Source organism: Xyrauchen texanus, chromosome 41 (genome assembly GCF_025860055.1).
Source record: "Xyrauchen texanus isolate HMW12.3.18 chromosome 41, RBS_HiC_50CHRs, whole genome shotgun sequence".
Lineage (NCBI taxonomy): Eukaryota > Metazoa > Chordata > Actinopteri > Cypriniformes > Catostomidae > Xyrauchen > Xyrauchen texanus.
Genome location: NC_068316.1, coordinates 116283 through 128550, shown reverse-complemented (window position 1 = coordinate 128550; position 12268 = coordinate 116283).

Genomic DNA, 12268 nt, shown 5'->3' with positions numbered 1-12268 from the left:
TCTGCAATACATTTTCTTTTTGTGTTTAATAGCATCATGTCGATGGCAGAAGGGACATTATCATCCGTTGCTTAGTTGAGTATCTTGGAGAGAGTGGAGAGGAGCTGATCAAAGACTATCAGGTATCTGATGATCATCATGACTATATTAAAAAGATTGTCTAGCCTTATGATCTGGTCCTCACTTGTGATATTATATTGAAGGTCAAAGATTCTCTACACTTGTGATGTTTTTAAAAAAAGACTCAAGATGTATATTTCTAATCAGGCTTTTAACTGATTTCTTAAATCTTTATGCTCTTACCCTTTATTTTTTAAATCATAATTAATCTTTATCTTATCTGCCTTAAACTTTAACTTGCCTTTTGTCTGTTTTTTTCTGACTATTTAACGATCACTTATTAACTTTATTTTATGAGCAAAAGAGTATTTAATTTGATTATACCTTTATAACCTATTTTACTGATTTAATCCCAAGCAGTTTTCAGCTCCAGTGTTTCCCCATGGGGACCTTCCACACTGGGAGTAGTTCTGGTCTACCAACACGGGTGCCGTCCCATGGACCGCTCCAGCCTGGGTGGCTGGAGGGCTCTGCACCTCTGTGTGGAACCTCTTGTCTGCCCGGGCCAGGGTGGTCACTGTGTCGGCACTCCCTGTGGTCGTGGGCGTAGACCCCTCTCAGTCTGGATGGCCCCCAAAAGTGACTTTCTTTGTCTCAGGGTCAGCCTCTGTGAAGCACGTTCTATACGTATGAAAAGTGCCATATGAATATTGTTTGATTTGAGTATACTAAATTGAGTATACCTCTTTGTTTTTATTTTCAAATGTTTTTCTCTTAACCTTTTCTTTTACATGGAATCTATTCTTAGTTATTTCTAATTGTGGTTTGTTTGTTTTCACAGGACGTCAGCCAAGAAGCACTGAAAGAGGACTGCAGTAATCACATGATGAAGATCATCATCATCCATCCCAATGTGGCACAGGAAAACAAGTTCCCATGAACGTGTCAGTCATCATAGAGGGGACAGAAGTTCTGGAGGACTGCGGAAGTGTGACAAACGCTTGCCTCCTGCTCATGGGTGTCAGATGCCGTCAACTTAAGTTACCCACTGAAACTGAAATATACGTTTGAAGTATTTCAGAAGCTGTTTCTTCAGCTTGACATCCTTAAAATGTCACCAAAGGTCCAGTCTCTCCACAAGAAACTTTTAGCATGAGCGTGCCAGTGTTATTTGTGCTTTTGTCCAGCACAAACAATCTCTTTAGATTTTGTCAGTGATTTCAAGTGTTGGTCAGTTTTATATAAGCTCTGTTTGTTCTGATCACCTGAGAATGTCTGCAAAGGTAGTGATTGCAACTGTTAATGGACAGAGTTGATGTATGTATTCTTTACTGTTCTGAAAGTTGATTAGAAGAAAGGGGACAGTGCACGCTGAGTTTTTGAATAGCATGTTTTTTTCCCATGCTAAGGCCAGCTATCTGATTGGTTGAAACTTGTTTGTAATAGAGCCCAATTGATGGAATTACAGAATTGGAAGGGAAAAGTCAACTCTTAACACTGTATTCCTTTGTATGCTGGAATATCAGTCCTAAAGTCAGTTGGTGCTTTGTTATTCCACATTTAATTTTTCAAATTCTATACTGCTTTACTTTTGAGCTTTATAATGGTCTCTGAACTCCCTTGATGTATGGACTCTATGTATATGTATATATGCACTGAAATTTGCGAGCAAGTTCTATGGCCATGTTTTTGTGGTTATAATGTTATGTAGATATTTTAAATATATCTATGCCATTTCAACTGTGAAATAAAAGTGTCCCTTAAGCTGCAAATATTTGTTTTGGAAAATATTGCATTATTATTTAATAGAATAATAAAAATATTTACTTAATTCGATTAATATTAACTAGTACATTCATAATAAATAATACTTAATAATTACATAGATTATAACAAAGAAAAGATGATTAAGAAACACAAAGAACTATCAGCAATGTTCACTTGGGTTTTGTAATTGGATGCAATGGTAATCTGAGTGAAAGTTACAATCTATAGATGAGTATTGCCAGTGCAATTTACTTGTGTATTTTACATAAAAAAATAAGTGGTTCTAGTAAGTAAATATTACTTAGAAATAGCCCGAGTAAAGATTACAAGCACTTTCTGTGTGGAAAAAGTTGCCTAGCTTTTTTTAAGTAAATGTCACTCCAAATTTTTTTCAGTGTGTGTTTTACAGTATGATGCCCTTACTGCAACTTATTTTTAATTTATTTTACACTATTTTATATTTTACATTAATGCTATTGAATTTAATAAATTCCAAAAAAGTGACTTGAGTTCATGTACATCAGCATATTTTTTTATTTACTGTCACAATCAATTACATCCAATTTATTTATTGTGATGCAGCATTTTAAAAAAATTATAGAGAAATTCATGCATAACAAATAAAAGCAGAGATCATGACAATACGCAAAAAAAAAAAAAAAGCAGCAAGTACAATAAAAATACAGTAACAGTTCTCAGCTAAAACAAGAGAAAACTAAATCAGAAGGAAATGGCACCCACCTCTCTACTAATCCCAAAGAAACAACAATATACATTTGTATGGTAAAGAACAATACAACAAAAGTTTACAAACAAATAACTGATCTGAGGAATGGTGCCGCTTTTGCCCACAAAGCTTCCTCTCCTCCAATCACAGCAGATTTACAACCGATCATTGGCGTCAGGTGGCAGCAATTCCTTCCTGCTTATGGGAACTAGAGAGAGAAACAGGGAGAAAGGGGAAAATAAATAAATAAATAAAGAAAACAAAACAAATACATCCTTGGACGTAACACAGTCACACAGCAAGTCCTAGATTGTAGCACCAGCACCAGATTTGGTAGCACCGCACATGTAATATGAATAATATTACATGTTTTGTCTCTAAGAAATGCACAAGTCCCCATTGACTTCCATAGTATTTATTTTTTCATACTATGGAAGTCAAAGGACTGTTTGTTTACCAACATTGTTCAAAATATCATCTTTTATGTTCAACAGAATAAAGAAATTCATTCAGGTTTGAAACAACATAAGAGTGAGTAAATGACACAATTTCTTTAAAGCTTTCTCTTCTTTTTGGCAAAGGAATTACTCGATTCTCATAAAACATTTGGGAAGATTGTCGAGTTTTCAAATGCACATAATAGACAATCAGTAAGTGTACACATTATGCAACTATCGCTTTACATTTTCCTATATTAAAAATAGCGGAACTGTATTATCATTATCATTCTCACCTTTCTCCCTCTGTCTCCACCTTTCTCTTTTAAAGGTTATATTATTTGCTTTTCTATTGGTGTGTAGTTCAGTTATCTTTTTACCTCGATTTAATTTCTTAACAGAGCTTTTTATTTAAATATTACTTGTACTTCTACTTATGGAGATTTAGTAGTCCACTGCCACCTACGATCCCAAGAGTGCCAGTCGAATCAACGAGCCCACTTGTCCAGAGCACTTACTACTCATCTTTGTAGAGGTATGGGGGAATAGTAAAGCTATCGGGTCAAGAGCAGTGAGTAATTCTCTTTGTCTTCTGTTGTTTGATTGCAATGGCAAACAGCAGCACACCTGTATAGGCTACTGTCACTTTAAGACCGAATGCACAGATCCAATATAATGACCAGTGATGGGAATAACGGTGTTATAAATAACGTCGTTTCTAACGGCATAACTTTTTTCAGTAACGAGTAATCTAATTGATTACTCTTCCCATCTTAATAACGCTGTTACCTTTACTGCCACAAAATGAGGCGCGTTACTATAATTGAAGCAGTTTTTTTCATCAGAACAACTAGACCTCTGATGCCAGTTTTGGCTTGAAGCGATCGCGGCACTGCTGCTTCTGCTCCGCTACGCGCTCGTGCTGTCGCGCCGCCTTTGCTCTAATCTGTTAACATGGGCGCCGAACAAAATACGCGCTGCTAACGTGTGCAGTGGGAAACCAGCGGAACCAGCGTGAGCCGAGAGGCAAAGACTTAATTTTACTGTTCTTCCTTGGTTAGTGGGCAGTGCACGAGACAAGCGCATAAATGCTGACGATTGGCTGAGGTTGAGATTATTATTTTTTTGTGGAGATTTAGGCTATTTTTTAATTTGTTATGTATTACCAGTTTATATTTGGATTCCTTAGCTTTGCTACACATTGCACTTTTCAGTTACATTGAAAGCACCTCATGTTGTTACACTGTTCTACCTTTTCGAGGAAGAAAATACTTGAAGTACAGTATACCAATTGTCTGAAGTTTTTTTTGTTTTATTTGCACTACAAAGAGTGTATATATTTGTTATTTCTTTTTGGTATAGTGCTTAACAAGCATAATTTAATTTTGCCCAGTTGTGGCCTGTTGAGGGGCAATAAATATCAAAAGTTCCAAAACATCTTTTGTGTTATTTGTATCGATCCACTTTATAAACATAATATCTACATACATGGCACTTGATTGGAGGCTAGTCTCACTTTGTCCCACAGCAACATTAACATAGTTTAGATTTGTGTACATTGTTTCTGTTAATAATGTATTGTATTAAGTGTCCATTTCATTATAATATTCAGATTTATCATAAATTATTGAACATGCACATGTATTTAAAGTTCCGTTAAAGAGGGATGGAGGTGGGGTCACATTTGAGCATTTAAAAATGTACTTGAACGTAACTCAATAGTTACTTTCTGAAGTTACTTTTATAATTTGAAACGGAGTAACTAATTTAGTTACTTTTTGGGAAGAAGTAACTAGTAACTGTAACTAATTACTTTTTAAAAGTAACTTGCCCAACATTGATAATGACTGACATGCGTCCAATTTTTTCCCCAATTGTTTAAGTTCACGTAAGACATGACCTACTGTGGACTATTCAATTTCTGGGCCTACGTGAATATTAGTCAAGTCATGCATTTTGACAAATAAGTGTGTATATTTGATCGGTATTTCACAGAACTGAAATGGGTGCTCGAGCGCTGACAGACTGTGCTCACTCTTCGAGTGTGTGCAAACGAAGGGCTGCCTGTCCGATCTCTTGCATGGTTTATTGCAATTTTAATAACTTATTAAAACACATTTTGCCATTTATTTGCTCATTTACCCATGTTTCTTTATCGCTCAAATGCATCAGTAACTTTAAGCAGTCATAACACGCATAACACATTTCAGAAAACAACAAGTGAAAATAAAATGTTACTCTTCTCTGCGGTGACTGTTCGGTTGCATTTTAAGACCTTTGAAACCTGGATTTAAGACATGTTAACGCTAATTAAGGCCTTATTTTTTTATATTTTTTTTTAAGACATTAAGACTTTTAAAGGATCCACGGACACCCTGAGTACAGTAGGGACAAATATTTAATGGAACTGCAAAGACTGTGTACTGGTGTTGGTGTCTGACTGATTGTGGTGGCCTGTCTGGGCCAATTTTTTGTCCCAGTCCAGCCCTGCATAAGAAACTTACCTAATTTGACGTTCTCCACTCATATTCGGTGAGCCTCTGCAGAAACGTTGCTACCCGGGAGTTGATGGCAGTCACCTTTCTCTTCACAACACCTCCTGTCTTTCGACTAGTGCCAACTTTGGCCGTGCACTTGCTGCCCTCTTCAGGGTTGATCCTTAAAAAGAATCTTAAAACAAACACAGGTCTTACATTTTCATATTAACACATACAGTAGTCATCTTTAAAAGCGGCCCTTTATTTTTCTCAATATAATGTAAGAAGCAAGATATGATTTTTCCCCATGAAAACAAGCACTGACTTTGTTTATAAAGTAAATCAAACACCCACCCACACACGCAGGGGATAATCCATGGCTAGCTGTGCATTAATCGATTTTAAAGCATGACGTGGAGGCAAAGAACCACCGAAACGAAGCCGTGGATAATCCCGCTTATACCATGGTCATTTGCCAGCACTGACAACATAAAACTGTTGTTGATGTTTGCAGCGCAATATTTGACCGGAAGGATCAAAGATGAATTTAGTTATTCTTCCTGATTGTGTCATATTATTATAACTCAATTTATAAATATTACTTTATGAATTTGACATAAAGGGCCCTATCATACGTTTAGATCGTTAAAACCGGGCCCAAAATATGACACATTTAATAAGGTTAAATATTTTTTTTTAACTAGGGCCACAAGTGCTCCTAAAAAGAAATGTAAGTGTAGAGCCCTGCAAGTTATGCATTACAATATGTTAATCACATAATGCATCTGATAGTTACTCAAAACATATACTTACAAAGCCAAAGACCCTCAGTGCTGTGGCTCTTAAAAGAGCCTTTGGGCTGTAGTTAGCTCCTGTTGACACAGAGAAAAGAGAAAAAGAAGAAACATTATTTTTCAACAATGATTATTGGCTAATGACAGATCTAGGATGACTGCAAGATTGATCACTTACACAATCAACAGAGAAGAGAATATATAGCTTACAATAACATGTACAAATTAATTCAAATGAAATAAGAAAATAACAAATAAGAAGCTATAATAAAATAAGACGCTTAATTCTTGCTTATAATTAATTAATTATTGCATTAATTACATAAACTTTAACTTTATTTTTTCTTTCATTTTTCCCTTATGAGGGGGGGCAGTTTTAGCATAGAATTTCAAAAATATTTTTCAATTAATCTATTAGTCTGCCTTCACTTTGCTTTAAAAGCGTTACTATTTTAAACATGTCTGTCCTGTGCAGAGTGAATCCAGCACATATATGATACTATATGTAACTTTATCTGTCACTTCAGAAACACTTTGCAGCATGCAATTGGCTGTCGGTCCAATACATCTCTTACATCCTGTCTACACTTTGTTAATGAGAGGATTCGCCAGCCTGCATAATTTGGCACTGAATTAAAATGCCGTTATGAGCGGTGAGTAGATTCTGACTAACTTGAACACCTTTGTTTGGCCATTGCGTTCAAGAGAACAACGACTCTATGTGATTGGCTACATTACTGCTCACCGCTGCAAAACACGTTGTAAATAGGTTATTTTTCCGTTCTCCAGAGCATGAACACAAATAAGCACAAATATACACTGGAGCGTTTGGCAAATCTGCTGTGCCAATATATTATTACAGTATCAATTGAGGGTGGTCTTGCTTGCGTTTGAAGGTACATAGCACCACCATAGAACCGGGCTTAGGCGGGAGCGAGAGCGCGAGTGAGTGCCTTTGAGAAAACGCGCTAGGCCTACTTCAAATAGCCTAACGTCACACACATTTAACGGTATTTATTTAAATGACGAATAAAATATGCCTTAACTGGCCGTAAAAATGACGGAAAATCATTGTTTGTGTAAATACTAGATTGGGTCCATCGACTGGAGAAGACAGTCAGACGTAATGGGACATGAAAGCGGCAGTTTTTGAGGAAAACGAAGTTCCTTCAGACTGTCCTGTTAGTAATAATATTAGATTGTATTACTTTCTTCTTACATTTAGCTATATTTAATTGATATTGGTAATAGTTTACGCTGTAAAAGTAACTTATAAAAGAAATTTGTTCAGTTAAAGTACTTACCTCAGAAAAACTCTCAGCTGGCGTCGATCTATGGCGATCCACTCTCAGGGACGTCTGTTAATGGCGCACTTGACACACAAACCTCTGTTTACATTCTGCGAGGCTGTTGCGCGGGCTTTGCACGCGAGCAACAATTACAATTGTGTGAGGTCTAATGTCTATGTATGGGATCCAGTTGTGCATTTACATTTTTTTGTTTGTTGAGAAAATGCTAATATAAAAATGACTTAATAAATCCTTCCATCCACGTGTTTTTTTTATTTAACTTTTAAAGTTCATCGCTTATAAATGAGAATGCAGATTCATGATTTTCATCTGCAAGGGGAAAAAACTATAAAACATTATTATATGACATTTGAACAGGCCTAACACATTAATACAATATGCATATAGCCCTATGAGTAATAGAAGTTGTGTATTAAATTGTTTTTATTATGCAATCAAATACCAACAAAGCGTACATAACAACAGCCAACATGTGTGTGTGTGTGTATGTGTGCCCGCGCGCACGCATATGTGCAAGTGTAACTGTGTGTGAGTGGAAGTATCTTAACAGAGGAACATCTTATATGTACAACAGATGTAATAAAAATGTATAAATATATAATAATAAATAACGGCAGATTTATTTTGCCATAAATCAAAACTTATACGACAAAGTGTTTTTTAGGCATGACGTCATCACGCACACAATTTTTATCGATAAAAGGCCATTTGAATGGAAACAGGCAGAAGACGGCAAATTTTACATGTTTTTTTTTAAGTATTTTCACTTTGTCGATAAGAAAATATTGTGAAAAGTGGATGAAACTAGACTATTGTATGTCCTAATCTGCAGATGAAGCATTTTGACGTCATTTTCAGCGACAAATCATGTGAAAAAACAAACTAAGCAATAAATGTTTAGTACATGAAGAACTGTTCTTTACGTTGTTTTAGTAGCACATAAACTTGATTTAATCTATTACATTTTTGTTAATTACGATACATCTCCACTTTATACAGATCACCGCACTATTTTCAGAAGCACCGTCAGTGATTTTGATCTGGAACCGGACCTGTAGCTGGAGAACATCTACAGGTACATTCAGTTATATTGTCTGTATTTTGGATGTGTATTTGGGTACATATTTCTAATTGCTTTCTCTTTTTTTACCCTTTGTTTTCTTAAACTACTTGTGCAACCGTAGGCACAGTTGCTCCGTGCTGCAGTCACCGATTTTTGACGTCATCATTGTTGTCGCGTTAAGAGTGACACAAAAGACCATTTGAGATCCGATTTGAGCAGCCGGAGCATCCGCACTGAGACACATCTGAAAAAATCAGATTCAATCGCATTTGAAACCACGTCTCCATGTCCATTTAGTTTATTTATTTATTTATTTCATTTAGTTTCTTGATGTCCAGACTATCAAAAACACATCTGGATGTGCAAAAAATCTGATTTTTAGTAGCAGTCTGAACAAGGTCTTAGTGTTTTCGTTTGGGGGCTCCAATCTAAAATCTCGCCTAGGGCGACAACATAGCCTGATCCAGCCCTGACCACACATGAGACTAAATTTACACTTTTTGAGACGTTTTCATGTTGACAGTAATACAGTACACTAATAAGCTAAAAGAAAAAATAAGCTGGAATTATAATAATAATCAGTGGATGACAAAAAAAGATTGTCAGCCTCAGTCACCATTCACATTCATTGCATCTTCTCCATTCAATGTACATTGGTGACTGGTGCCTTTTTTATTTTATTGATTGAGTTATTGATCTTGGAACAGACCACACTCTGATCAGATGCCACAACAGCTGCTCCATCAAAAATTCAACCTGTTGTACCTACAGTAGCAGTGCAGAGAAAAGTCTTCATCTCGTGTTGCAGATGAGCTGGTGCGGTCCATTAGTTTCATAAACTGTATGAAGATGTCACTTAAATAACTTCCTTACTGGCGAACAACTCAATAGAGCAGAAGTGAAACTGGTGTGTTCCAGTTCAGATCATTTAACCAATCAAACAGTGAATCTGAGAGTGTGAAAATCACATTTGCATTGTCAGTGTGGAATGATTGTGTTTCTCTCAGAATAGATCAGATCTGTCTTCAGTGACCATGTTCAAACCACAAGAGGATTCATTTAGTTTTACCAGTAAATGCATCTGTTCAGAACTGTTAAAACAGTGAAGACATTGTAAAAACCAGACAGGAGAGAAAAAATAATCATATTTAATATTGAATAATAATTGTAGTAATGGTGAAAACAAGTGACGAATAAGCCTGAGAGAAAAAGTATGTTTTAAGAGATGATTTAAATATAGATAGATTAGTGGATGATCTAATAAAAAGAGGTAGGGTGTTCCAAAGCTTTGGAGCTCGAACTGAAAAGGCCCTATCACCTTTGGTTTTTAAGCGTGACTTTGGAAGAGTCAATAGCAGCTGAGAGGAGGATCTTATCATTCTCTGAGGAGAGTAGGGACGAAGATGATCCGAAATATAAGCAGGAGCAAGTCCATGCAGTGCTTTAAATACAAATACTAAAATCTTAAAATCAACTCTGAATTGAACAGGTAACCAATGAAGTGATGCTAACACAGGCATAATATGCTCCCTCTTTTTTGTCCCAGTCACAAAACGGGCTGCGGCATTCTGTACCAGCTGTAGAGGCGAGAGTGAGGACTGGTTTATTCCGGCATACAGTCCAGCCTGGTTGAGAGAAATGCGTGAATGACGGTCTTCAAATCATTGAAAGTAAGAAAACTTTTAAACTTGTGAAGCCCCTTTAGCTGAAAAAAACTGGCTCTGGCTACAGAATTTATTTCTTTATCAAATTTTATTTCAGGATCAAAAATAACCCCCAGGTTTCTAACATGGTCACAGGTATCTTCTTGAAAGGGACCCAGGGTAGGGCTACATTTGTCTAATTGCTGTGGGGGGCCAAACTAAATGACTTCAGTCTTTTTGTGGTTCAACTGGAGGAAATGATCATCCATCCAGCCTTTGATGTCCTTTAAACATGCTAACAAGGTGGAGACTGAAGCCGAACCTGTTTTTAGAGGAAAATAAAGCTGGGTATCATCAGCATAGATATGATAGGAGACCTTATGATACTCAAAAATATAACGGAGAGGGAGCATGTATAAAGAAAATAATGTTGGACCCAGAATAGAGCCCTGAGGCACCCCACAGGTAATGGGAGCTATACTCGATGAAAAGTCACCGATTTCCACCAAAAACTCCTATTAGTGAGATAAGACCGAAACCACTCTAATGCATCATTACGGATACCGACCTCGAGATTTAACCTATTTAGAAGGATACTGATGATCCACAGTATCAAAGGCTGCACTTAAGTCCAGCAACACCAGAATGGCACAGTTACCAGAATCTACAGATAGTAAAAGGTCATTTACTACTCTTAAAAGAGCAGACTCAGTGCTGTGTTTAGCTCTGAAGCCTGACTGAAAAGGATCCAGAATATCATTTGAAAGTAAAAAGGAGATAGCTGGTTTAAAACAACCCTCTCCAATACTTTAGACAAAAATGGCAATTTTAAGATGGGTCTATAATTGTTGGGGTCAGAAGGATCAAGATTAGGTTTTTTGAGTAAAGGCTGGACCATAGCATGTTTAAAACAGGATGGATCAACGCTCTTAACAACGACTCTTGTGGAACGAGACCTGATGAAGATCTCCATCATGAGTTACTCTGCAGACAAACACCTCTGACTCTTCCCAGCATGCTTTGCTGAGGGTCAGGCCACTATTCCTCCTGTAGTGGCCATCCTGGTCATTATCTGCACTGGTCCGAACCCCTCTGTGACCTCCTGACCCATCCAGTGTCCAGCTCAGCAGCCCCCTGTAGTTAAGAGCTGAGCAGACAGATCAGTGCGGTTGAGTCTCCAAAGATCTGTGTGCAAATTCTCTGACTGATGTGCCCACTGCCCTTTGAGATGAACTCTGACCTTTCCCATCATAGATACTTTATTGATGTTTGCTCAGTTGTTGTGATTATTTATTATCAATTAAAACAGAGACTTCAGAGTAATGAATCATTTCACATTTAGATTCAAACTTCTTAATTGTTTATTTTGTTTTATTTATTTGTTTGTGTGTGTGTGTGTGTGTGTGTGTGTGTGTGTGTGTGTGTGTGTGTATGTGTGTGTGTGTGTGTGTGTGTGTGTGTTTAATGGCCTTTCTTACTTTTATCAGATTTTCTTCTATTGACGCACAAGATGCTCTTAGACACATTGTCACATCATCAGATTTTACACAAACATTTGGAGTTCATGTCAGTTTGAGTGCATGCTGTCATTAGTGTATATGTCAGAAACTGTGTTTATCTTTCAATTCACCTCAAATATTTATACAGATTAAAAAATTTGATCTACTGAATGCTCATGAGATTTCCACAATGAACAAAAATCTTTAGAATTTCAACCAATTGTAATTAATAACTAAAAGATAAAGATTGAAATGTATGAATGTAATTTGACATGTAATTGTTTCTTATTTCTGCTGTTCTCCTGTAACGCTCACATTTTCTGCTGAGAGGAAACAGTTTTGAATGTCCCGCCCCTCTGATTAAAGCACAATATCAGACTGTCTGTTAGTCAGGACTGTCAAACCAACATCACTGTTCCTTCAGTTCTCACTCATTCACAGTAAAGATGACAGCACACGCTCTCATTATCTGCTCTCTACTGCTTTTCATT